Below are 26784 nucleotides of genomic sequence, written 5' to 3' on the forward strand. Positions count from 1 at the left end.
ATGTGGCCACAAAATATACTTAATGGAAGGAAAAACATGGAAGTAGGTTTTCTATACTGGGGATGGAACACAAGGGTAATCTATCTCTGTGCTATACCCTCAGCTCTTTTTTTTAATTTCTTTTTTTTTTTTGAAGATTTAAGAAGTTTATTAAAAGATAGAAATAGAGAAGACAGTTACAGCCCCATGCCAGAGTGACATGGGGGGGGGGTGTCCCAAGCCAATTCACCACCCCAAGATACAGCACGTGGACCGGATTTTTTATACCCATGACCTCCATCTTGTTTACGTAATTCTGATGTAGTAAACGTGTTTGTTTGTTTTGAAATAGGGTCTCACTAGGTTGCTGAGGCTGGTCTCAAACTTGCAATCCACCTGACTACTGAAATTACAGGTGTGTACCACCACGCTTGGCCGGAGATGAATCTTAAAGGACCGTCGTGAGTCCTGCTTATGAAATGGACCACTGGGAAACAGCAGGTAACAGATGACGTGTGTCTTAAGAACTAGCAGGTGAAGGCCCTTTAATATCTACAACTGTCCATAGCAGATATCACACGAGAATCACCGCAAACTATTTCTAGACAAAGGCAGTTTATCCGTCAAGAGAAAACCCTTGCAGGTCATCTCACTTGTTCACAGTGAAGATTCATGAAGACTTACAAAAGCAGTTATTTCTCTTCTAGAAATTTCAGTTCTAGGTTGCGATGACATGTCATACCCTCTAAATCAAACAACCCATGACTCAAATTCTTTTATAAGTGGCATCGAGAGATGATAACATGTTTTCCAAATGCTGTGGGGATTTCTTTAAGGCTCCCAAAGAATATTACTGTCTTTTTGTTTTTTAAAGAATTTATCATTGGTTCCAAGTTAAAGAGTTCAGTTGCTACAAATACTCAGACCTGAGGATCTTAAGGGGGAGGTAAAACCCTTTCTACAGCGGCATTATTGCTTAGATGAACTAGTGCCAGCCAATGTGGTCAGCACTGCTCCCAGATCTTGAAGCAGTTGGATGCCTGTGATGGTTCACCCAATCATAATGTTCTCAGTCATTTGCAAACTCAAACCAACTTTTTAAAGTGAAAACGCGGGCACACCTGGCCTGCTCTGACTCGCAGTACAACAAGGGATAGAGGCGGAGTTTGCAGACTTTCTCACACTCATAGAAAGACTTTCCCTCCTAGGTGAAGAAGCCTTAAAGAGGGCAGTTCTTATTTTTTGAGAGATGATGGACGTTAAGAAAGATTCCTTCTTGTAGTGTATGGTGACATATACCTATAATCCCAGTACTTGGGAGGCTGAGACAGGAAGATCACTTGTTCAAGGCCAGCCTCAGCAAGGCAACTTGGTGAGACACTGTTTCCAATAAAAGCGTGGTGGCGCACGCTTGTCATCCCCGCGCTTGGGAGGCTGAGACAGGAGGATCGCATGGGTTCAAAGCCAGCCTCAGCTACTTAGTGAGGCTCTCAGCAACTTAGTGAGACCCTGTTTCCAAATAAAATATAAAAAGGTCTGGAAGTATAGCCCGGAGGTAGAAAGCCTCTGGGTTCCACCCTCAGTACCACCAATAAATAAACAAATAAAAAGTGAAGAGGGCTGGGGTATACCTTGGAGGCAAAATGTGCCTTGGTCCAATCTCTAGCAAAGAAAGGAGGGAGGGAGGAAGAGGCCGGTCTTGCTCTAAAGAACATTTTAAAGTATTATTTTCTAATTAACTCCATTCTGCCCATTCTCTCAAAGGACTCCAGCTCCCACAGTACATATGTGTTCAATTTTATTGCTGTGCACTTGATACACTGCTTTATAAGTGTTCGAGGCTTTTTTTTTTCAGTGAACATTATGTTTCTGTCTCCCAAACCATACTCTGAGCTTCTCAACAATAAAAAACTATGCCCTGTTTTCTCCTTGGGATAATTTTTTTTAAAACTATGAGCGTATTCTATAAATTAATGTGGAAGAAATGACATCTTTACAATATTTCACATTTCCAGTTAGGAACAGACTGTTTTTCCATTAATATAAGTCTTTTTAAAAAGAAAGTGTCTAACCAGACTTATGTGTTTTTTTCCAACTATACAAATTAAACACATACATACTGAGCATTTGAACTGAATCCTTCTCCCTCCCCGGGTCCCAGTCAGGCACTCAGAGGTAATCTCTCTTAAGTTTCTTACATAGCTGTGTATGTGTGCATGCTCCCTCCCCCCTCCCTTTAAAAAAGGCAGGCCAGTCATCAATTTCTTACCTCCTAGTTTGCAAAGGAAAAAGGTTGCTAAAGGGCACAAACCCATTTCCATAGAGTAAGAACAGGGGGTGAATATGGAGCTGAGGGAGAATTATACAGAAGCTAAATATAACATACTATACACGCCACAAACGCAAATCTTTATGGGGGGGGTACTGGGGATTGAACTCAGAACATTCTACCTCTGACCTATACTCTCAGCCCTATTTTATTTTTATTTGGAAACGAGGTTTCGCTGAATTGCTAAGGCTGGCCCTGAACCTGTAATCCTACTTTCTCAACATCCCAAAAACTGAGATTACAGGTATGTGCCAACACATCTGGTTCTATGCACAGGTGTGTGTGTGTGTGTGTGTGTGTTTTCATTCAATTTGCTGGGGATTGAACCCAGGGGCATTCTACCTCTGAGATACAAACCCCCAACCCTGTTTTTATTTTTGGAAACAGGATCTCACTGAGTTGCTGAGAACCTTACTAAATTGCTGAGGCTATCCTGGAACCTGCAATCCTCCTGTCTCAGCCTTCTAAGTACTGGAATTACAAGTAAGCACTACCAGGTCTGGCTGCTACAAATATATATGGCTTCGAACCTGGGTGATCCTCCTGTCTCCACCTCCCAAGTGTGGGGATTACAAGCATGCATCACCACGCCTGGTTAACTACATTTTTTTTTTTTTTTGGTGGTACTGGGGTTCCTGGAAGCCCTTCTACCTCCGGGCTACACGCCCAGACCTATTTTATACTTTTTTTTGGAAACAGGGTCTCTTAAGCCCACGCGGCTGGCTTCGAACCTGTGCGATCCTCCTGTCTCCACCTCCCAAGCGCAGGGATTACAAGCGTGGGCCACCACGCCAGGTGCTAACTACAAATATTTTTAATGGCCCAATAAGATTTCACTGTATGGATGGACTATCATTTACATAACTAACCTTACTCACAAATGCTTACATTGTTTGTCTGTTGGTTGGTTGGTTGGTTGGTACTGGGGCTGGAACCCAGGGCCATTCTACCTGTGAGCTATATCCCCAGCCTTAAATTATTCTTTATTTTGACCTCACAAACTGCTGAGGCTGGCCCCTGAACCTGTGATGCTCCTCAAATCCTCTCGGCCTCCCAAACACTGGGATCGCTTGCTACATGCCTGGCTCTTGTTTCACATTTTATTTCAACTGCAAATATTGCTACAATAAACATCCTTGAACTTTCTACAGCTATGAACATTGCTACAGACATCCTTGTTTATATGTGTAAGATCTGTTGGGTAAATTCCTATAAGTCAGACTGGTAGGTCAAGGATTATATACATTTAAAGGTTTGGGTGGCACTATCAGTTTACACTGCTCTAACCCAGGAGGGCCTGCTTCTCTGCACCCCTGCTCACTGAATGACACCGTTTTTTGTTCCAATTCAATAGCGACACATTGTGTCATATCAGTTTTCCAGTTGCACTGTAAGTGGAACCAGGTATCTTTTCATGTTTATAAATATATTTATATTTCTTTCTCTGTTCAAATTCTTTACCCAAATTGATTTTAAAAGCTCCTAATGCCTTAAGGAAAAACAGACCTCTTATCTGTCATATATATCAGAAATATCTTTTCCCAATCTATGATTTATCATTTGATCTGGTTTCTGATACTTTATGCCATATAGATTTTTTAAAAAACCACTCATCTCTTTTATAGTTACCAATTACATCTCACTTGATTTTATGAATGCAACTATAGTTGTTCCTCAGTATCTACAGGGGATTGGTTCCAAGACCCTCCACTGATATCCAAATCTGCATATGTTCAAGTTCCTTATAAAAATGGCCTGTTTTCATATAACCTACTCATATCTTTGCATATACGATTTTTAAAAATTTATTTGGATTGGGGGTTGAAACCATGAACCTTCTACCTCCAAGTAACACCCTTGGACCTTTTTGGTTTTTTATAGTACTAGAGATTGAATTCAGGAGCATTCTACTTCCAAACTATACTCACAACCCTATGAAACAGAGTCTCACTAAGTTATGATAAGCTAAATTGCTGAGGCTAGCTTCAAACCTGCAAATCCTCATATTTATTATTTGTTTGTTTGTTTATTGCAGTACTGGGGATGGAACCCAGGGGCACTCTACCTCCGATCTATACCCCCAGACCTATTTTTTATTCTCTATTTTGAAGCTGGATCTCACTGAGTTGCAAAGGGCCTCATTAGGTAGGTGAGACTATCCATGAACCGTGATCCTCCTGTCTCAGCCTCACAAATGCTGGGATTACAAGTGTGCACCACCATGCCTGGCTTCTATTTTTTTATTTCGAAACAGGGTCTCCTAAGTTGCTGAGGCAATCTTCTGTCAGCCTCCCAAGTACTAGTGTTATAGGTGTGTGCTACCACAATGGTGTGTGTGTGTGTGTGTGTGTGTGTGTGTGTGTAGTACTAGAGGGATGAACCCAGAGGCATTCTATCTCTGAGCTACATCCCAAGCCCTATTTGTTAATTTTTAATTTTGAAACAAGGTCTCACTAGGTTGCTCAAGGGATCCTCACTAAATTGAGGAAACAAGGCCCTCACTAAATTGCTGAAGCTGGGCTCAATCCTGCAATCCACCTGTCTCAACCTTCCAAGTACTGGGATTACAAGTGTGTGCCACCATTCCCAGCTCTCCCATATACTTTAAATAATCTCTAGATTACCTATAATACATAACACAATGTAAATGCAATGTAAATCATTGTTATATTATTTAGGGAATAATGGGACAAGAAAAATAATTTGTATATGTTCAGTAATTTCCCCCCAAATAGCTTTGATTTGAGGTTGGTCAAATCCAAGGATGTGGGCCCTGCCCACACCAACTCTAGAGGTGAATTGCCTTTCAAGAGAGGTGAAGTTGAACAGAAAAATTAATGAGTCACCAAACATACTTCTTGATTTTGTAAAATGTGAAAGAGCAAATAGCTCTTAACCAAACCACTGCCAGAACCCAGTGACAAAACTCATCAAAAGGGCATTGCAAAGCTTGTGTGGTAGCGCTCGCCTGTAATCCCGGTACTTGGAAGATTGAGACAGGAGGATGACAGGTTCAAGGGCAGCCTCAGCAAGTAGTGAGGCTTCAATAAGTAAGACCCAAAATGTAGCAGACCCTATTTCAAAAATAAAAAGTCCTAGGAGTGCAGCACAGAGGTAAGTACTCCCAATACTGTAAAGAGAGGGGGCATCTGCAGACCCTTGGAACAACACAGCTTCTTGTGTTTGGTGCATTCATACGATGGTCAGTGTTCTGGCGTCTAGTAGTCCTCCTTGCTGATTCCTAGCAGAAGAGATTACAGACGCAGGCAGATTCCCACCCTGGCCTGGCCCCTGAGACACACTTTCACAGGACAAGCCAGAAAGGAAACCTGGTAGGTGGCCTAACCCTAGAGGGAGGCAGGAAGTGGGAAGGAGGCAGGCGCTCCAACACCCAGCACTTCCCGGCAGGGAAGAGGCCACAGGTGTTCTCTGAGGACTGCCTCGGCACATGCTTCTTATCTTCTTCATTCAAAGAACAGACATAAATGAAGTAAATCATTTTTAAATTATTATTCTTTCCACCTACTTGGGTAAAGTCACTTAGATCACAAGGACGTTAGTTATAATGGGGTGTCCTCCCAAAGGCAGGGTGGGCTCCAGCTGCATTCGGTTTGTTCTTGGTACTGGAACATGATGGTACCAAATAACATCTGTGCAGATGGGGCAGTTATAAAAATAATAACTGAAGCCGAGCATGGTAGCACACACTTGTAATCCCAGAATTTGGGAGGCTGAGACAGGAGGACCCGGGTTCACGGCCAACCTCAGCTATTAAGTGAGGTCCTTTGCAACTCAGTGAGACCCTGTTTCAAAATGAAGATTAAAATATAGGGCTGGGGGGGTAGCTCGGAGGTAGAATGCCCCTGGGTTCCATCCCCAATACCACACACACACACAGAAGACTTGCTTCTAAACTTCCAAGGATTCAAAGTCCACAAAACGAGGTAATTATGAAGCATCCATTCTAACATCCAGAGAATATGGCAACATGGGAAGAAGGAGGTACTTTTAAATACATCTGAAATATATCTGAGCCACACTGGGGAGTCAGGACTTCCTGGAAGAACTGATAACTTCATGCAGGCAACTGGCAGATAGAAGAAAGAAAGAAAATAAATGTTTTCACATTCTAAAACAGAAAGGGGGTGGGGTGGCAGAAAGGAACTTGTACTGGAAATTTTTAGAGTTGAGAATTACTGAGATTATGATTATGACCTTCAGAGTACGAAAAATATCAAGTCCTGGGTGATGTCTATGAACAGGAAAGAACAGCACTGAGAATGGGGCTGGGGAGGGCAGCTCGGTACAGAGTGCCTGTCTAGCACGTGAGGCCCTGTGCTCCATCCCCAGCCAGAGAGAGACACACAAGCATATACATGCATGCACACATGTATGTGCACAGAGCCGAGAATTAACTAGTACAGGAGCAGAGGTGTGTAACGAGGAAATGCAGGGCTAGAAACATGTTACGACAAGAGGTCACCAAGACAGGAGCGACAGGCTCTGACGCTAGAAGTGGAACCCAGGTGGGAGGTCAGAGCTGGACTCCAGGACTCCGCCCCTCCCGACTTCTTTTTCCCGTGTGCCTCAAGTTGTGACCTCTAAGCAGTCAGTTTTGTTTTTATTTCTATGCACAGTTTTAAGCCTCATCTTTAAAATGCACTTCTTGGAAGGCAAAGATGGGGAGAGAAATCCTGAAGCTCTTAAGAGCTCCTGTCTAGCTGCCAAAGCATTGTTTTAGCCAAATGTCAAATGAAAAGGGAGAAATGAAATGATGATTTTATTTGAATTGCTTCCAAAGAAAAGTAACCTCCAGCAAAACTCTGGGCCCACTTTGCTGGAAATCCTGGCACATGGACAACAGAAATGGAAGCAGAAAATTGCATCTTCTAGAAAGTACGTTATCAAGTAGGAAAAACTGCAAGGAGCAATAAATAAGCTTTGAGTCTCTGTGGCTTGGGATCCATCTTATCCGTATCTGCCTTTTCCCTGATGAAAATGAAACTACTTAAAACACAACTGAGCTGGGCGTGGTGGCTCAGGCTTGTAATCCTAGCACCTGGGAGCCTGAGACAGGAGGATCGCACAGGTTCAAAGCCAGCCTCAGCTATTGAGTGAGGCTCTCAGCAACTTAGTGAGACCCTGTTTCCAAATAAAGTATAAAAAAAATATAGGTCTGGGGGTATAAGCTGGAGGTAGAAAAGCCCCTGGGTTCCACTCCCAGTATCACACACACAAAAAAAGACTAAAAATTAGGGCTGGGGTGTAGCTCGGAGGTAGCAAGCCTCCGGTACCATCCCCGGTACCACACACACACAAAAAAGTAAAATAAATAAATAAATATAAAAAAAAAACACACAACTGAGCCAGGTGTGGTGGTGCACACTTGTAACCCCAGCATTCAGGAGGCTGAGACGGGAAAATCACGGTTCATGGACAGCCTCAACTACTTAGTGAGGCCCTTTGCAACTCAGTGAGACCTTATTTTAAAATAAAGAATAAAAAATAGGGCTGGGGTGTAGCTCAGAGGTAGAATGTCCCTGGGTTCCATCCCCAGTACTGTAAACAAACAAACAAACAAACAAACAAACTGTGCCTTGCAGAGGGCTTTTGAAAATGATTAAAGGCTGAGTCTCTTGTTTTAAGTAAAATTAATGTATTAAATTTCAAATTTACTGACCTGGAAAAATAGGCAATGAAAATAAATACAAATATACCGGGGCATATCCATAGTGAGGCTTGGCAGCTCACAAGAGGCTGAGACGGGAATAACAGGTTCAAGATCAGCCCCAACAATTTACTTAGACTTTCACTAAGCTAATAAGACCCTGTTTCAAAAAAAAGGGGGGGGGGTTTGGGAATACAGCTTGGGGGTCAAATGCCCCTGCGTTCAAGTCCACCGATACCACAATTAATTAATTTATGAATAATTCCAAACTTAATAATTAAGAAAGGCCGAGGATGCAGTTCAGTGGTAGAGTATGTGCTTAGATACGCTGGACCTGGGATTAATCCCCAGCAACAGTAAGATTACTATTAATAGTAATAACAGTAATATTTCAGGATGTGGTTAAATGACAGTTCCTACAGGTAAAATGTGAATTTGTATCCCAGGTAAATTAAGCTACTGTAAATGTTCAAGGAATCCAAGTTTTCTGTGTTGAGGGATCCCTGCAAAGTACTGAGAGCCTTAGCATTATGGTCATAAATCATAGTAGCCAGCAGTAGTCCTTAGACTGGTCACTGCTACAGCTCCTTCCTTAGAAGTTTTCAAAACATGCCAGGTATGGTAGTGTACACCTGTAATCCCAGGATCTGGAAGGCTGAGACAGGAGGACTGCAGGTTAGAGATCAGCCTCAGCAACTCAGACCTTAGCAAGACCCTCAGAAACTGAGCAAGATCCTGTTTCAAAATTTAAAAAGGGGCTGGAGGCATAACTCTGAGGTAGGATGCTCCTGGATTCAATTTCCCAGTTTGAAAAGAGAAGAGGAGGAGGAAGAGAAGATGCCGCCAGGTGAGGTGGCACACACCTGTGACCCCAGCACTCGAGAGCCTGAAGCAGTTGGATCCCCATTCAAGGCCATCCTCAGCAGCTTAGCAAGACCCTGTTATAAAATATAAGCTAAAAAGGAGCCAGTGTGGTGGTGCACGCTTGTAATTCCAGTACTTGGGAGGCTGAGACAGGAGGATCGCAGGTTCCCAGCCTCAGCTACTTAGTGAGGCCCTCTGCAACTTAGTGAGACCCTGTGTCAAAAATCAAGAATAAAAAAATAGGGCTGGGGGTGTAGCTTGTAGGTAGAATGCCCCTGGGTTCAATCTTTGTTCTGCAAAATAAATAAATAAGTAAATAAATAGGGCTGGGGCATAATTCAGAGGTAGAACACCCCTGGGTTCAATCCCCATTACAAAAAAAAAAAAAAAGAAAAAAGAATTTTCATAACAAATTGCTGGCAGGTCTTTACCTTTCATTTTTGGCTGTGCCGCCATCTCACTCCTGGCCCGGTCTTCCCATCCTCTCTCAACTTAGCACTGATATCTCCAACCCCGTTAGTGTCACTTCTAACTCTCCCTCAGGACCTGGCCCAGACTTGCCTCACCATTTCCTTCTAATTCAGAGGCCTTTCCTGCACTGCTCATTGCCCTGGACGTAAACTCCGAGCAGCAGCTCTGTCAGAGGCCTGTGCACGGTACATCACCCAAGGCTCTGCAGAGGAGGCAGTGGCTAAACTGAGTCTCAGAGATGCACAGACAAGGGCGGGACTTGTTCCAGACAAAGGGAACTGCAGGGCAGTGAGGAGAAGTACAGCTTTATAGTCAGTTTTGTTGACAAGAACCCCCAATGGATAATAAAATGTTTACTAAGCTCTTACTTTATGGAAAGCGCATGGTGCAGGACAGGGCCTGGCGCAGAACAGGAACTCATTAAATGTTTGTACTGCAAGTGAAATACCAGTTGTATTTATAAAACAAAGCTGTGTGTTCAAATCAGAAAACAACCTATAAGAAAGATGGACCAAACTACAATGCGCCAATAAAAATTTAAAAAAAGAAAGATGGACCAAAAACAGACAAATCACCAGAAAATTCAATATCGTCTCTTCCACAACAGCAGAGCCTTTCCCCTCTGTAATCCTAAATGGCAAGCGAGGCTGTGCTGGGCCTGGCCTTCCCTGCCAGAATCAGAGCCACCAACCTGGGACTAAGGGGTCTGGTCTTGATTAAGGCTATTTTTCTTTGTAACATTCCGTTCGGAGGGAAAAGGAAACAAGCAAGTGAAGATGGGCATTAGGGGATCCCTGAGTCCAACTTACAAAGGAAACAAAGCGCTGTGAGGACACTCACGAATGCGTCCAGCTCCTCTGCTCCCTGGCCTCCTTGACTCCTGCAGCCTCCCCTCCAGGGCGCACATCTTCCCCGCCCCCGGGTCGGGTCCGCTCTCAGCAGTCTTGCCTCGGTCTCCCAGCCCCACGCTGTCACCCGCTCCCGGTGAGGTCACTGACGCCTTTCGTGGCAAGTCTACTGCCATGTTCCCAGCCAGGAACCAGCGCACCAGAGTGCTTCCTCCAGTCTCCTCTCTCGCCTCTCCTGGCCCTCTGTTGCCCTCTACCTGTCCCTGAACGCGGAGGCTCCTGGGGCTACCCTTTGCTCTCTCCATTTCTCCCAAGGTGAACTCATCTGCTCCTAATACACAGATGACACCTGGACACTCACGCTCACACTCTCTCTCAAAGAATACAAAATAAGGCTGGGGGTCTAGCTCAGAGGTAGAATGTCCCTGGGTTCCACCCCCAGTACTGCAAAAAACAAAACAAACAAAAAACTGTGAGGCCTAGTTGGAAGTCTTAGGTCAGGGGTACGCTCCCTACAAAGGGACGGTGGGGCCATGGCCTCTTCCTCTTTTTGCTTCCCAGATTCCAGAGGCGAGAGCTTCTTCCACTGCACACTCCCACCGCGATGGCCTTGTCACAGGCCCCAAAAGAACAGGGCCAGCCTGCCAAATCTCTTAACTTGTGAACCAAGCTAAACCTAGCTTGGGAGGCTGAGACAGGAGGACTACAGGTTTGAGATAGCCTCAGCAACTTGGTGAGACCCTGTTTCAAAATAAAATAAAATAGGCCTGGGGTGTAGCTCAAAGGTAGAAGTCCTGTGGGTTCGATCCCTACTACCACAAAAACAAACAAAACCTATCCTCTTTTTAAGTACTTTTTATCATAACAGAAAGCTGACTAATGGGTATTTTTACACTGAAGAGCGACTGGGAGGATACACAAACAGTGAAATGCAAAGTGTTAGCAGTGGGGAGATTTATGACTCCCCAATTCTTGTACTTTTCTGTATTTTTCATATTCTTTGAAAACCTTATATTCTTTGTGAAAACCTTGTTTGATTTTTACTTTTTTATTGTGGTAAAACATACATAACATAAACTTACCCTCTTCACCATTTTTACACACACTGCTCAGTGACATTAAGTATATCCATTTACACTGTCCCACAACTACCACCAACATCATCCCCAGAACTCCTTCAGAGTCCCAAATGGAAACGCTACTCATTAAACCCTAACTCTCCACTCCCTGCTTCACCCAGCCCTGGACCCACCAAAGCTCACTTGACCATAAAATGCAGACATCCATCCTGAACCCTTACCTTTGACCAGACTTGGAGGCTGAGACAGGAGAATCTCGCAGGTTCAAGGCAAGCCGTGACTACTTAGACCCTATCTCAAAATGAAAAGTGAAAAAGGCTGGGGGTATAGGTCAGTGGTAGAGCTCCCTAGGAGCAATACCCAGTAACACACACACACACACACACACACACACACACACACACAGACACACACCATGCAAACATTCAAAGAACAAGTGTCATTCACACCTTAAGCATAAATTACTTGCATCTGCTTAACTCCTATCAGTGAGTCAGAAAAGACTGTCTGACAAAGCAGGCAGGAGCCGGAGCCATGTGGAGTAACTGCAAACCAAGGTGGCAATTCTGGCTTTAAATGAGCAGTGGGGAGGCCGAGTGCTCTGGAGTCTGGCCTGGGCCTGGGGAACAGCCTGGGTACTCAGGTGTCAGCACCGCCAGACCATAAACTTCTTTCAGTTCAATACTGATTCCCTCTGGCTGTTAAGAGGCACCAAAAATTAAAAATAAAAATAAGAAGGGAATCTGAGGATGTGGCTTGGTGACAGCACTTGCCTACCGTGTGGGAGGCCTGAGGTTCCTTCCCTAGCACCCCCCCCCCCCACACACACACACACGGAAGGCAGCAAGGAAGAGACATAGACACTTAAAGGTCAAGGCATGAGGCCTCCAAAACCCACAGGCAGGAATTTCCTTGACAATGCTGGACAGCTGGCCACGCAGCACCTGCCTGAACACATCCTGTGTCAGCTGTACACACAGCCTGACGTTCCAGAGAAGTACAGCCAGACAGCTCCATCAATCCCCAAGCCCATAAATACAGAAGAACTTGTAGAGGCTTCTGAAAACATCTTACCTTCCATTACAAGTCTTTTTCAACTTTCTCTAGAACTGTTTCAAGTGGAACAGATTTTGCACAGGCTCCAACCACTGCTAAAACCTTCATGACGCCCTTGCTTCCCCCACAGAGTTTGTATAAGGTGGGCTCTTTCCCAGCACGGCAAAATCCATCATTCTAGTCTCCAATGTATCTAAAACTCCCTTTTTCTGGCTAAGACTCATAATTTGTTTTGGATATCTTTGCTTCTTCTCCAACATCATGAATACTAGCAACGGATCCTACTTTCAAAAGAGGTTTTTCCACAAAGAAAGTAAGTTTTAATTACTTGTAAGTTAAAGTGGAGCTACAAATCAAATCTGTCTCTGCAAAATTACTAATGACTACCTGTCAGGAGCCTTTGGGGTTGCTCAAAGGTCTCAGAGTGTTACATCCAAAACAGGGAATTTCAAGCATCTACTGTCTGTTGTGTTCTCCTCTCCCTCTTCCTCTCTTCTCTTCTCCTCCCCTCCCCTTCGCCCCCTCTCCAGTACTGGGAATTGAACCCATGCATTCTACTATTGAACTATACTCCCAGACCTATTTATTTACTGTGTGTGTGTGTGTGTGTGTGTGTGTGTGTGTGTGTGTGTGTGTTTTACTGGGGATGGAACTCAGGGGCATTCTACCTCCGAGTGACACCCCCAAGCCCTATTTTTTATTCTTTACTTTGAAACAGGGTCTCGCTGAGTTGCAAAGGGCCTCACTAAATAGCTGAGGCTGTCCACGAACTGCGATCCTCCTGTCTCAGCATCCCAAATGCTGGGATTACAAGTGTGTGCCACCTTGCCTGGTTTTTATATTTTATTTTGAAACAGGGTCTTGCTAGGTTGCTGAGGCTGCAATCCTCCTGTCTTCGCCTCCCAAGTACTGGGAGTGCAGGCATGTGCTACCAGGCCAACCTTTCTCTCTCTTTATTAACAGCAGTATCCCACATTGCAAAACATGGTTCTGGATAATGAAAGGCTCTGCTGATAAGGACTTTGTCCATCTCCCACCCAGTACAGTGCAAACACCCCAGGAGGTAAATGCATGATCTTGCTGAGGCTGAAAGCAGAAGGCAGCTAGGCTGAAGGAGGCTCTGCATAGCAGGGCTCTTGGAGGCAGAGAATAAATGAAAGATAAAAAGCAAACAGGCTAAAAGGAAAAGAGGAGAAGGCCATTCCAAAATAACACCTAGAAGCCAGGGCTGGTGATCCACAACTGTAATTCCAGTATGTGGGCTGAGACAAGAGGATCCCAGGTTCAAAGCCAGCTTTGGCAACTTAGGAGCAAGACCCTGATTCCAAATAAAAATAATAATAAAATAGAGCGGAGGGAGCCCAGCCTGGTGGCACACACCTGTAATACCAGTAGTTGGGAGGCTGAGACAGGAGGATCAGAGGTTCGAAGCCAGCCTCAGCTACTTAGTGAGACCCTGTTTCAAAATAAAAAAAGTAAAGTAGGGCCAGGGGTATGCTCAGAGGAAGAATGCCCTGGGGTCATTCCCCAACAACTTCCCCCAAAATAAAAGAAAAAATAACACCTAGAGCATGTACAAAGCCCTCTATTCAGTCTTCAGCACCAAAGAGTAACACCTGGAGATAGCCCTGCCCCACACCTTGCCAGCAGTCCTTTTTTTTTTTTTTTTTTGGTGGTACTGGGGGGGTGGAACCCAGAGGCTTTCTATCTCCAGCCTCTACTCCCAGACCTTTTTCATACTTTATTTGGAAACAGGGTCTCACTAAGTTGCTGAAAGCCTCACTAAGTAGCTGAGTCTGGCTTTGAACCTGTGCGATCCTCCTGTCTCAGCCTCCCAAGCGCGGGGATTACAAGCGTGCACCACCACGCCTGGCAACCAGTGGTCCTTTAATTACCGTGTTTGAACCACTGTTCTTTCTGCTACCTAGCGTCCTGCCAACTCCATCCACTTGTCAACAAAGTCAGCTTCTCGGAGAAGCTGGGCTGGTGATCTAAGAGGGGAGAGGATAAACATCGTGTGTAAAGGAAAACCACAGATTGTAAATTTGAAGCCAACTCTACCAAAAATCTGAAAGAATTACTTAAATCACAAAACTGGTAGGGAACTAATGAGAATGGAGATGAAGGTGTTCTAGAAATAAAGTGCTGTACCAAAGTGTTACAATCAAAGAGCATGCTTATGCCAGACCCAATGCTTGTAATCCCAGGATTTGGGAGGCTAAAACAGGATCACAGGTTCAAGGCCAGTCTCAGTAACTTAGTAACTTAGTGAGGCCCTGTGCAACATAGTAACTTAGTAACATAGTGAGGCCCTGTTTTAAAATTTAAAAAAAGGACTAGGGGGTGTAGTTCAGAGGTAGAATGCCCCCTGGGTGCAATCCCAGTATCCCCCCCCCCAACACACACACGAGTTTGCTTATGAGCACAGAGCACAAGGTGTGTGTGTGTGTGTGTGTGTGTGTGTGTGTGTGTGGCGCGCGTGTGTGGGGAGTCTTAACAACTCAGCACCACTTTTTTCAAAAATGAAATCCATAGTGGTACATGCTTGTAATCCTAATACTTGGGAGGCTGAAATAGGAGGATTGCAGGTTCGCAGCTAGCCTCAGCAATTTAGCAAGGCCCTCTGCAACTCAGACCCTGTTACAAACTAAAAAATAAAATGGGCTGGGGGTATAGAGCTCAGAGGTAGAATGTCCTTGGGTTTGATCCCCAGTACCATATACACACTAAAAAAGACATCCAACTAATTTTGTATCTTAATCTAAAAGAGAAGAGGGGCAGTTTGGGAAACTGTTGTATGTCTAACATATCCGATTCACAAAGAAAGCCTGTAATGAGATTTCCCATGGAGTCCCCGTGGACAGATGGAGATCTATGGGCTAGATATGGTAAAGCGGCAGCTAGCTGAACCCACGTCCCTCAAGATCCAGCCATCAGATGAACACTAACGGAGGGAGCATCTGACTGTGCTCTACTGGGGATCCATTCTGACCTTATTCTGCTCAACAACATTATTATCTTTTAATACTAGGGATTGAACCCAGGGAGATTCTACCTCTAAGCTACACCAACCATCCATCCATCCATCCATCCATCCATCCATCCATTCTTCCTGTCTGTCTTTCTTTTCTCTTCTTTTCTTTTCTTTTCTTTTCTCTCGTGCTGGGGATTGAACCCAGAGGCATTCTACCTCCAAGCTATACTCCCAGCCCTATTTTTTATTCTTTAACTTTTTAAACAGGGTCTTTCTAAATTGTAGAGGGCCTTACTACGTAGTTGAGGCTGGCCACAAACCCAGATCCTCCCTCCCAAGTACTGGGATTACAAGCATGTGCCACCATGCTCAGCTTTTTTTTTTTTTTTTTTTTTTTTTTTTTTAATTTTGAAGTAGGGTCTCTCTCACTAAGTTGCTGAAGGGCTTGCTAAGTAGCTAAGGCCAGCCTCAAATCTGCACTCCTCCCAAGTACTGGGATTACAGGTGTGTGCCCATATGCCTCCACATTATTTAATTTCCGAGGGAAAAAAAGGAATTGGGTCATTCAAATGTGCAGATATCACAAAACTAGGAGATAAGCAAATAAACACTAGAGTCAGTTATATAAATGTAACACTTGAAATAATTGTTATGGGCTGCCTGCAATTTACACTTCATTCCCACACAGTAAAGCAGAGGCCTTAAACAGGTGAACTACATATGTGCTTTGTTTGGCTTTGCCTGGTGTTAAGAAAAATTTTAACCTGGGTAACAGGATGTAAAAATTAACTGGTTTCACATAAAAGTCCAGATTATAAATGTAAGAAACCAGAAGACCTGACAACCCTGGGCCCTCACTACTGCAGATGGAGGGAGGTAAGTATTGCAAAGACTCCCCCGTGGACTGGCCCTGGCTCTCATTCAAAACACGCATGCGCACCCCCCCCACACACACACACTGCCACCTTGCCTGATTCATTCATTTCACCTACCCACCCCTCCACTGGCACCTGAGTTGGTGACCCCTGCAGTCAAATGTTAGTTCACATTATTGTGTCCAATTAACCATGAATGGTGTGTGTGTGTGTGTGTGTGTGTGTGTGTGTGTGTGTGTGTGTGTCTGAGGACTGAACCCAGGAAGATTCTACTTCTGAGCTACACCCCAATCCTTTTTTTTTTTTTTTTTGGTGGTACTAGGGGTGGAACCCAGAGGCTTTCTACCTCCGGGCTGAGGCTGGACTCAAACCTGGATCCTCAGGTGTGCGTCACCATGGCCCACTCATAAATACTGTCGGATGTGCATACACTCTGGCTCAATCTTTCCCGCTTTCAACTTTTGCAGATTTTGCTTGTGCGAGATTCATGTCTCTTCACAGCTCCACAGTGACGACCTGTGCGTGTAGAATGTCCCTCTTCCTGGTGCTTTCCTACCCTTTGGCTTACTTAATCCTCCCAATATTCTGGGAAAGCTGAGTTTATTGTACCTAGCCTATGGGAGATCAGCTATTTAACTGGAAGCAAAGGCAGGATTTCAGCTCAGGATTTGGGATAATCTTGATCTAGCATTTCCCACCACACCACGTCAGCCCCTGAGCCAGCTCTGGCGCTAGCTGACCTAACCGGAAGAGATGGAAATCCAGATTACAAGGCAGCTGGGCTGCTCCAAGAAGAGGCGACTGGAATCCGGGCTTTATTTCCGAATTTAATTTAATCTTCAAAAAAACCCACAACAACTGTGTAGTAGTGTTCCATCCAAAGACAGCTGATTCTCATTTACACTTAACCTACGCTGAACTCACAGACTACATCTGAAAGCTCTGCTCTCAAAAATGCATTTTGCTCTTTAAGATCTCCTTGGTAACACTCCTAATTGGTATGCGGGCTACAAAAACATAAAGAAAAAGACAACAGTTTGGAACCAATCAGTGACTGGACTTGGACTAAAATCCAATTGAAAATCCAACACAGAAAAGTACTCAAGGGGAGGGGGGTGACCGCTGGGTACAGACGCAGAGAACACGCACCCAGAACAGAGGGGGCCGGAAGGCCCAGGACAGGACACTGTTCGAGACAAAAGGGGCTCAACAAAATGCCAGACTGCATCAAAATTTCTAGGGGAAAGAAGTAAGGGTGTAGTCAAATAATATGGAGGTAGGTGATCAGAAACTTCCGGAAAAGGCAGGCATGGTGGCTCCTGCCTGTAATTGGAGGCTGAGGAAGGCTGACAGCTCAAGGCCAGCCTGGGCAACTTAGCAAGACCCTGAAATAATTTTTTTTTTTTTTTTTAAAAGGCTGAGGCTGTAGCTCAGTGGTAAAGGACATTCTTCTGCTACTGAGATTACAAGTGTGAGCCACCATGCTCGGCTCCTATTTTGTATTTTATTTGGAAATAGGGTCACGAAGTTGCTCAGAGCTCACAAAATAGCTGAGGCTGGCTTTGAACCTGTGCAATCCTCCTTCCTATCTCAGCCTCCCAAGTACTGGGATGGGATTACAAGGGTGAGCCACCACACCTGGCTCCACCTCCTTCTTCTTTTTTTTTTTTTTTTTTTTTTTGTGGTACTGGGGATTGACCCGGGGGCATTCTACCTCTGAGCTCTACCTCCAGGCTGTTTTGTTTGTTTGTTTGCTTTGCTTTTCTTTGCTGTGTGTGTGTGTGTGTGTGTGTGTGTGTGTGTGTGTGTGTGTGTGTGTGTTACTGGGGATGGAGGATGGAACCCAGGAGCATTCTACCTCTGACCTATATCCCCTGCCCTATTGTTTTTCTTTATTTTGAAATAGGGCCTCACTAAGTAGCTGAGGCTGTCCAGGAGCCGCAATCCTCCTGTCTCAGCCTCCTGAATGCTGGGATTACAAACGTGGCCACGCTTGGCTGATTTATTATTCTTTGTTTCAGTCTCCCAAGTACTGGAATTATAACCATGTACCATTTAGCAGGCATGAAGCCCTGTATTCCATCCTCTGTACAAAGAAAGCAAGCAAGCAAGAAAGGAAAGAAGGAAGGAAGGTCAAAAGGTTACACAAAATGTAACTGTATCACCTGAATTTGCCAAGATTTTTTTTTTTCCAGTGCTAGGGATAAAACCCAGGGCCTCTCATATGCTAGGCAGGTGTTCTACCACCGAACTACATCCCAGTCCCCACAATGAGCGATATTTACAGCAACAATAATGACTTTATTGATTGACTGATTTTCAAGAATACATGGTATGATTTCAAAGCATGAATCACAGTTACATAACAAAATGTAAATATTACCAAACTTGACAAAGTCAAAGGAAAGGTACCAAAAAAAAAAAAAAAAAAAACCAGAGAGAGGAAGGGCAAGAGAACTGAAGGGCAGGATAGAGAAACACCAAAGAGTCTTAATTATGACAAGTCTAAACCAGGCACAGTGGAACAGGCCTGTCACCACAGTACTTGGGAAGCTTAGACAGGAGAACCACAGATCCAAGGCCCTCAGCAACTTAGCAAGACCCTGTTCAAAATATATAATCAAAAGGGCTAGGAGAAGAGTTCAGAGGTAGAATGCCCCCACGTCCAATCCCCAGTACCATAAAACACACACACCCCATACACACACTCCTCCTGCCCCTCTCAAGCTAGCTCCTGCAGGATCAGGACTGGGGAGAGAGGTGAGCCCTGCCTGTGTGAGTTTCAGCGTGACCCGCAGAAGGGAGGCGCCCATCCGCCACAGCCACTGGCAGGCAGTGAGTGGGCCGGGTGACCCTGGCCAAGCAGCTGGGCGGTGGAAATGCCCTGCTGTGGCTGGTGTGCATGTCATCTGCTATTACAAGGAAGCAGGGGTACTTCGCTTCTGGCCTCTGACACTCAGAACGGAGATCTCGGATATCCTTTGGAGATTTCAAGCAGGAGTTAGGGAAGCAGTGTCTTGCATTCTATGTGCACTCTGATGATACGTCCCCATGGGCTGCCGTTGCTCTGTCAACGCCTCAACTCGGCTTCCGTTTGGAGGGAGTGCTGACCCAGAGGACCAGTCTCACGTTGGGTCCGAGTTCCAGGAAGGTAAAGAGTATCTTAGGACGGCCACCGTTTCCCTCTACGTACAGAGTGGCAGGCATAGCAACCACGTCTCAGGGTCCTTCTCAACACTCAGCCTACAACGCTACTTACTAATCAGTGCTGGCAGGCAGGATGAACTCTATTATACCCAGCTTAGTACTTCCTCGTCAGCAGAAACCCCGAACGATAGTCTCTTTGTAGGAACAGGTGACTAATATTAATGATTTTTCATTTTCTGCTTATTTTCCATCTTAGGTAATAAATTTCCTAAGTTTATTACTGGCTACTTAAAATAGGGCTCCCTTTCTTCTTCCTAAACAGCCTGGCTAGAAATTAAGGTCCAGAAGTTTGTGGGCTGCTCTCTGGGTCAAACCATCTTTTTGAAGATACAGAACGTCCCCTGAAGAGCTCGTGTACTGGCGCTCAGCACTGCTGTGGTTAAGTCATGAGGCTGTATTGACTGTGGTGGGTTTACTGGGTGGCCACCTGGGGGGGTGGCTGGAGAAGGTGGGTCCCGGGGTGGGGGTCTGGCCGTGGGGACTGTGGTTGTGTCTCTGAATCCCCCTTGCTTGCTTGCCTCTGTGCTGTGAAAACAAAGCCCTCGCTCTCTCCCTCTGCTTCCCAGTGCCATGCCCTGAGTTCCACAGACCCCGCCTCACATGGACTGCCCTGGAATCTCCAAAAACTGTAAGCAAATATATCATCCTTCTTCTAAATTGTGTGGTGAGTGGTTTTGGATTACAGGAGAGAGACTGTTGGCCGAGACAACCCTTAGCATCTCTAAATAAGAGAAATTAAAACCTGAAGTTCCAGAAACTGATTTGAAGTTGGTCTCAGTACCACCTGGACATGAAGAAAGCCGGCTAAATTTTCTGCCCTACTCCCTTCCTCCAAAGTGTACATGAAACAAGTGGGAAAGCAAAGTAAAAAATAAAAAAGCAACATGGGCCAGTGCCAAACTTCTGAAAATAACACCAGAGGCCTCAAAGAGAGCTGGACAGAACCTGTGGAATCTGGACAGGCGAGCACAGAGCACGGCATTCCCCGTGGGGGGAGCAGCTGGGCCAGGGAAGCGGGTGAGCGCGCTGGGCTGCCACGGAGGCCGCAGGAGAGCAGAGGCACTGAGGACTGAGGACAGAGGACCGAGGCAAGACTTGGTAGGCTGCAGTGGCATCCGGTACAGAGGGGTTTAGCACAACTGAAACCAATGCTCCCATGGGTCCCTTGAGCGAAAAGGGCATTTGAGAAAAATTACTGCCAGGGAGAAGGGATGAAGCCTGGGGACTTACAACTGAGAAGCCAGACCTGTGTTCTCCATGTGTGCGTGCGTGCGTGTGTGTGATCTAACTCTGGACCTACCTAGGTTGCTGAGGCTGGCAGTGAAGCTGTGATCCTCCTCTCTTAGCCTCCCAAGTACTGGAATTACAAGCATGTGCCACCACACCTGATTTTTTTTTTGTTAATTTGAAACAGGGTTTGTTTGTTTGTTTGTTTGTTTGGTGGTACTGGGGTTCCTGGAAACCCTTCTACCTCCGGGCTACACTCCCAGACCTATTTTTTATATTTTTTATTTGGAAACAGGGTCTCTTAAGACAGCGCGGCTGGCTTCGAACCTGCGCGATCCTCCTGTCTCCGCCTCCCAAGGTGGATTACAAGTGTGCGCCACCACGCCCGGCTGAAACAGGGTTTCGCTGGGTTGCTGCTTCTCGCTAAGTTACTGAAGCTCTCTCTGAACCTGCGGTCCTCCTGTCTGTCTCCCAAGTTCTGGGATTACAGGTGTGCGCCACCAGGCCCACTTATATTCTCCATTCTTAAGTTCCTTCCTAGGTATGTTAATACTCAGTGGTCTGTTTCTTTCTCTGCCTGAAACCCACAGGACAAGAATTCATACTATTCCTGAATTCAGACTGTCCCTGCTGTGGCCCCTGTTTTATCCATCCCACTGTGCCTGCTCTGGTTACTGGACCCAGCACTAGGAGACGCTGAGAACTACTGAGGGGTTCTACCATGACAGTGAAGGTTCATTTAGGTGTCAACTTGACTGGAGTAACCACTGAAAAGAGTTCCAGCACTCAGTAAAAATTTTCTTGCAATTGATTTGAATTATCCAAGATCGTAAAGAAAGTTGGCGGTGAAGCACCCAGGCCTCCCTCTATCACCTAAGTTCAATCTTCTGAACCATTTTGATAGTTCCTTTCCCCTCACTTCAATACCTGCAGCCTGAATCCCTCTGGAGGGCTAAACATTCATCTGGTTCCAAATCCTCAAATGTTCCAAAACACAGGCTCATTCAGTGTCTCATCCCAATGCCACTGGAAGTAAGAAACGATACATCCAACCACATAAGAGCGCCCTGGCGTTCTGAAGTCTGCGCTACAGGTTTGCATGGAAACAGAGTAGTCAGGTGGAGGCCAAGCCTCTGGGAGAAGATCTTGGCCAAGGGAGAAAATCTGATTAATAAAAGATAAGCAGCCAAGAAATAAATGAAATGACTGCTCAAAGAGAAAGCAGAAAAGGAAGCAGGGGAGAGACTTGACACCACATTCTGAGGAGGACAGAAAGGATTTAAGGAGGGGGGCAGGTAAAAGCGGATTTTCTAATATTAGACTCACTGCATGCTCCATTCGCAAATCCCAGCCAAAACGAGGGCCCCATACTGCTGCTGAGCCTTCTGCTCGGATACACTTTCTGTATCAGGACGATGCGTGAGTGCTAAGCAATTCCCATCCATCTCCACTCCTCGCTCAACTGAAATTACTCACAGGGCTTATCTTGAGGTTCCTCCTTTCATCTGTGCCTCCCACTAACTTAAAACAATGCCTTTAAACAATATTCAAGACCCCTGCCGTAAATCCATACCCCAATTATTCACAAAGCACTTACTCGAAAGCTGTTTATCCTGAACTCTACGTGGTCAGTTTGAGAAAGTAGGCCTTCCTTTAAGCTGCTTTTTACAAAATAAATAAATAAAAGCCTCTACAACTCCCAGAACTCTATCAATTTGGACTAAATTCACAGATTGCAATGTGAGCAGCTAAGGTCCTCAAGCCTCACGCATAAACATCCCTTGCCTTTATTAATTGCAAAATAAACAAATGGGGAAGATGGGGGCGTGTGCCTCACTAATGCAATTAACCAATGACAGGATAGTCTTGGCTTCAATTGTTATTATCATTTTTTGTGTGTGTCGAATTGGGGATTGAACCCAGGGGAATTCTACCTCTAAGCTACATCTCCAGTCCTATTTTTTATTCTTTATTTTAAAATAGGGTCTCTCTATGTTGCAGAGGACCTAAGTAGGTGAGGCTGGCCATGAACCTGTAATCCTCCTGCCTCAGCCTCCCAAATATTGGGATTACAAATGTGCACCACCACACCTGGATGGGCCTCAATTATATTTTTTCCCTTTTTTTTTTTTTTGGTGGTACTGGGGGTAGAACCCAGAGGCTTTCTACCTTCGGCCTATACTCCCAGACTTATTTTATATTTTATTTTGAAACAGGGTCTCACTAAGTTGCTGAGAGCCTCACTAAGTAGCTGAGGCTGGGTTCGAACCTGTGCGATCCTCCTGTCTCAGCCTCCCAAGCGCAGGGATTATAAGCATGTGCCACCACGCCCGGCTTCCCTTTTTTTTTTTTTTTTTTTCTTTTTTCGGTGCTGGAGATTAAACCCAGGGGAATCCTACCTCCAAACTACACCTCAGATGTATTTTTACTCTTTATTTTAAAACAGGGACTCACAGCCAGATGTGGTGGTACACACTTGTAATCCCAGCATTTGGGAGGCTGAGACCAGAGGATCGCGGTTCGTGGCCAGCCTCAGCTACTTAGTAAGGCCCTCCTCAATTTAGTGAGACCCTGTTTCAAAATAAAGAATAAAAAAATAGGGCAGGGGGTATAGCTTGGAGGTCGAATGACCCTGGGTTTATCCCCAGGCCTGCAAAACAAAACAAAAACAAAAACAAAAAAAAAACCCAGGGACTCACTAAGTAGCTGAGGTTGTTCCTGAACCTGCGATCTTCCTGTCTCAGCCTCCCAAGGACTGAGATTACAAATACGAGCCACCATGCCCAGCTATTTTATTTTAGTTTGGTGCTAGTGCTAAAACCCAGGGCCTTGACTATATCAGGCAAATGCTTTATCATTGAGCCATATCCCCAGCCCTTCAATTAATTTTTAAACTAGGCATTTTAGTTTGAATTTTATTATTATAAAAGTCATAAATGCAGACTATGGGAAATTTAGGAAGTATGTAAGAAGAAAGCCAGGGGTCACTGAAAGGAAAGTCATTGAATTAATGACTCACAGTCCATAAAATCTCAAGTCTGGCCAAATTCCAATCCAGGTGAGAACATTCCCCTAACCCGGCTCTGCACTGGCTCTCCTGTGGTACAGACCGCACCTAGCTGCACTCACCAGGGAGGCACTCTGCTGTACTCTTTAAAATGGCCACAGTGACCGGGCTGAGATGGAGGATGACAGATTTGTGGCCAGCCTCAGCAACTTAGGGAGGCCATCAGCAACTCAGTGAGACTCTGCTTCAAAACAAGAAAATAAAATAGGGCTGAAGGTGTAGTTCAGAAATAGAATGCTCCTGAATTCCATTTCCAGTATCACAAAAACAAAAATAAGTGGCCACAGGACTCTACCTACAATTCCTACATTTCTGAGGATTCTGTGGCAAAAAGTCAGCACCTCTCCTGTGGACTGTGTGGCAGGCCTGGGCCTAAGAATACTGAGACACGGGCTTCCCTGGGTTACAATGCTGACGGGGCAGGCACAACCAGAGGCTAGGTTTCCCCAGACCTAGCCAACCAAGCTAGGTTTGGGAAAGGACAGCTCTTGGGAATAAGAGCTATGAATGGTGTCGGGGTGTGGCCTAAAAATAAAGGGGGGGGGCAGGGCTGGAAAGCCCTCAAACCTCCTGGCAAGGCAGAACGAGGAGGGATCCGCAAGAAAAGGACAAGACCCCACCTCCGGGTCCGATGCAGTCAGGAAGCGTTCTGCCCAACAAGCCACATGCCCGCTGGCGTGGTCTGTACACCTTGGGCGCCCGCTCTGCACATGAGAGTGGCAGGAGGAGCTACCCCAGCAGGGCCCTGGGACATGCTGCCAGTGTGACTGTGGTGATCCTTTGCTCCATGCCGGCTATGACCGCCAAACCTGCCAATATAAAACCTGCAGCCTTGCTGCCAGGAGGTCAAACCATCCTCCAAAGAGTCGCTGGAGTCTCTCCATGCCACCAGCATGCCACTCACATCCAGCCTCTTGCTGAAGCCCTGCGATCAGGTTCCCCGCTGTGATTACCAGTCACCAATCTTTCATTATACCGAAAATTCCCTCCATCAGCCAGGCTTGGTGGCATACATCTGTAATCTCAGCATTTGAGGGGCTAAGAGAGGAGGACCACAGGTTCAAGGCTAGACTCAGCAACTTAGCAAGACACTGTTTCAAAGTAAAAACAAACAAAAAAAAAAGTTAAAGGGCTGGGGATGTAGCTCAGAGGTAAAAAAAGGTAAAATGCACCTGAGTTTAATCCTCAGTACCGAAAGAAAAGAAAAGAAAGAAAGAAAGAGAGAGAGAAAGTAAGAAAGAGAAAAGAAGTCCTCTCTATGAAAAGCTTTTGGTTTTGATTTCTTTTTTCTCCCCTAGCGCGGTGGGCTGCACCCTAAGGCACTGAGCTGTGGGTGGTGTGGCGAGTGACTGCAGAGACAGCAGGTGCACCCACGTGCTGTTTGTGCACCATGCACATCCAGGCCCCTCCAGTGAACAAACACGGTACACGCTGCCATGGCACAGCCCAGAGATGCTCTCCTGCCAACCTCCCAGCCCCCACAGCAACCTGGAGACAGGGGCTCCTGCAGGAGAAACAGACCTGGAGGGAAGGCGTGAGCCAGGAAGAAGCTGGGAGAGAGGTGCGGCCTGTCAGCCTGGCTCCTTCTTGGGGCACCACTTCTGACTGCACTGAAGAAAGAGGGGTGGTGCAGACACTTGACCAGCACAGCACGAAACGCCTATCAGGAGTCAGCACCATCCTCAACCAGTGTTCAGACCCTGTGGCTACCCTGTGGCTTTAGGATGGATTTTTTTCTCTAACTTGAAAATATATATGGAATACTTTATGATAGATTTTTTCTAAGTGGCAAATACATAAGAAATACTTTACAAAGCCATTACAGTTAGATCACATTTATTCACATGACTTCACCTTTATTAAAAAAGGTAAAAATTCTTTAAGCCTGGACGTGTCCAAGAAAGTGCAAGACTTGTGTTCACCACGATACCCATGGAAAGGAGAGACAGGAAAGAGCTTTAGCAGATGGCTTTAGCCAGGCCCTCTGTGAGTGGTGCTCACGTCCCTGACTGTGTGTCTTCCCTTCTACAGGTTGAGTGTGAGCGGTGTGCCAGACACACAACAGCCATTCTTTGGAGGACAACTGATAGAACCAGAAGTGGAACTAACTATAATCTAATCTTTAAGGTTGTAACGGAATTAAATGAGCTAATATTTATATGTACTTAAAACAACTTCAAATACATAGTGAGTACTAAGTAAGTTTTTGAACAGAAAAAAATGAATAGTGTGTATGTGTTTGTGGTGCTTGGGATGGAACCCAGGGCACTCTACCTCCGAGATACACCCTAGCCCTTTTTGGTTTTTATTTTTGAAACAGTCTCACTAGGTTGCTGATAGTCTCACTAGTTGCTGAAACTGGTCGTGAATTTAATGGTCCTCTTGTTTTAGCCTCCCAAGTATTGGAATTACAGGTATGTGCTACCATGGCTGGACTGAATAACATTTTTTAAATGCTATAATTTGCCGGGCGTGGTGGCGCAAGCTTGTAATCCCCACGCTTGGGAGGCGGAGACAGGAGGATCGCACAGGTTTGAAACCAGCATGCTGGCTTAAGAGACCCTGTTTCTAAATAAAAAAAAGTATAAAAACAGGTCTGGGAGTATAACCCAGAGGTAGAAGGGTTTCCAGGAACCCCAGTACCACCAAATAAATAAATAAATAAATAAATAAATGCTATAATTTGACACAACAGATTTTATTTGATGCTGGGGACTGAACATACGAGCATGCACTCTACCACTGAACTACACGCCCAGCCTGCTACAAAACATATTTAATGAAAATTGGTTGTGATCCCAGAGTCTCAGCGGTGATGAGGAAACCATCTATGGCTTCCAGGGGCTCCCAGCCCAGAGGAGAGAAGAAGCCCAGGGTCTCAGCTGGGGCTCTCTGGGCTACCTGGCTGGGAGGTTTGGAGCATAGGCCAGCGCCTTCGGGTGGGCCTGCCTTGGGCTCTTGGATATTTGGACGGCCGGCCAAGTGCGCTCAGTGGGCTGCCTTTCACTGGACTCCCCTTGCTAGCTTGGTGTGAGGTTTAGTTAGCGCTTTCTAGGGTTAGGTGAACAGTAAAAGAAGCTGGAGATGAATCAAGATACATGTATAATTTTAAAAGCTGCCCAAAAGAAAAGTAACTATGA

The 26784-nt window shown here is 45.4% G+C and overlaps 1 protein-coding gene across 1 annotated transcript in view; it reads right to left on the reverse strand.

Annotated features, from left to right (window-relative positions):
- The window catches only part of NXN (nucleoredoxin), a gene marked incomplete at its 3' end in the record, with an annotated part of 176157 nt that overhangs the window by 103000 nt on the left and 46373 nt on the right, over positions 1-26784 (reverse strand). The window lies entirely within an intron of this gene.

This window comes from Muscardinus avellanarius, assembly GCF_963383645.1.
Source record: "Muscardinus avellanarius genome assembly, chromosome: 16".
Taxonomy (NCBI): domain Eukaryota; kingdom Metazoa; phylum Chordata; class Mammalia; order Rodentia; family Gliridae; genus Muscardinus; species Muscardinus avellanarius.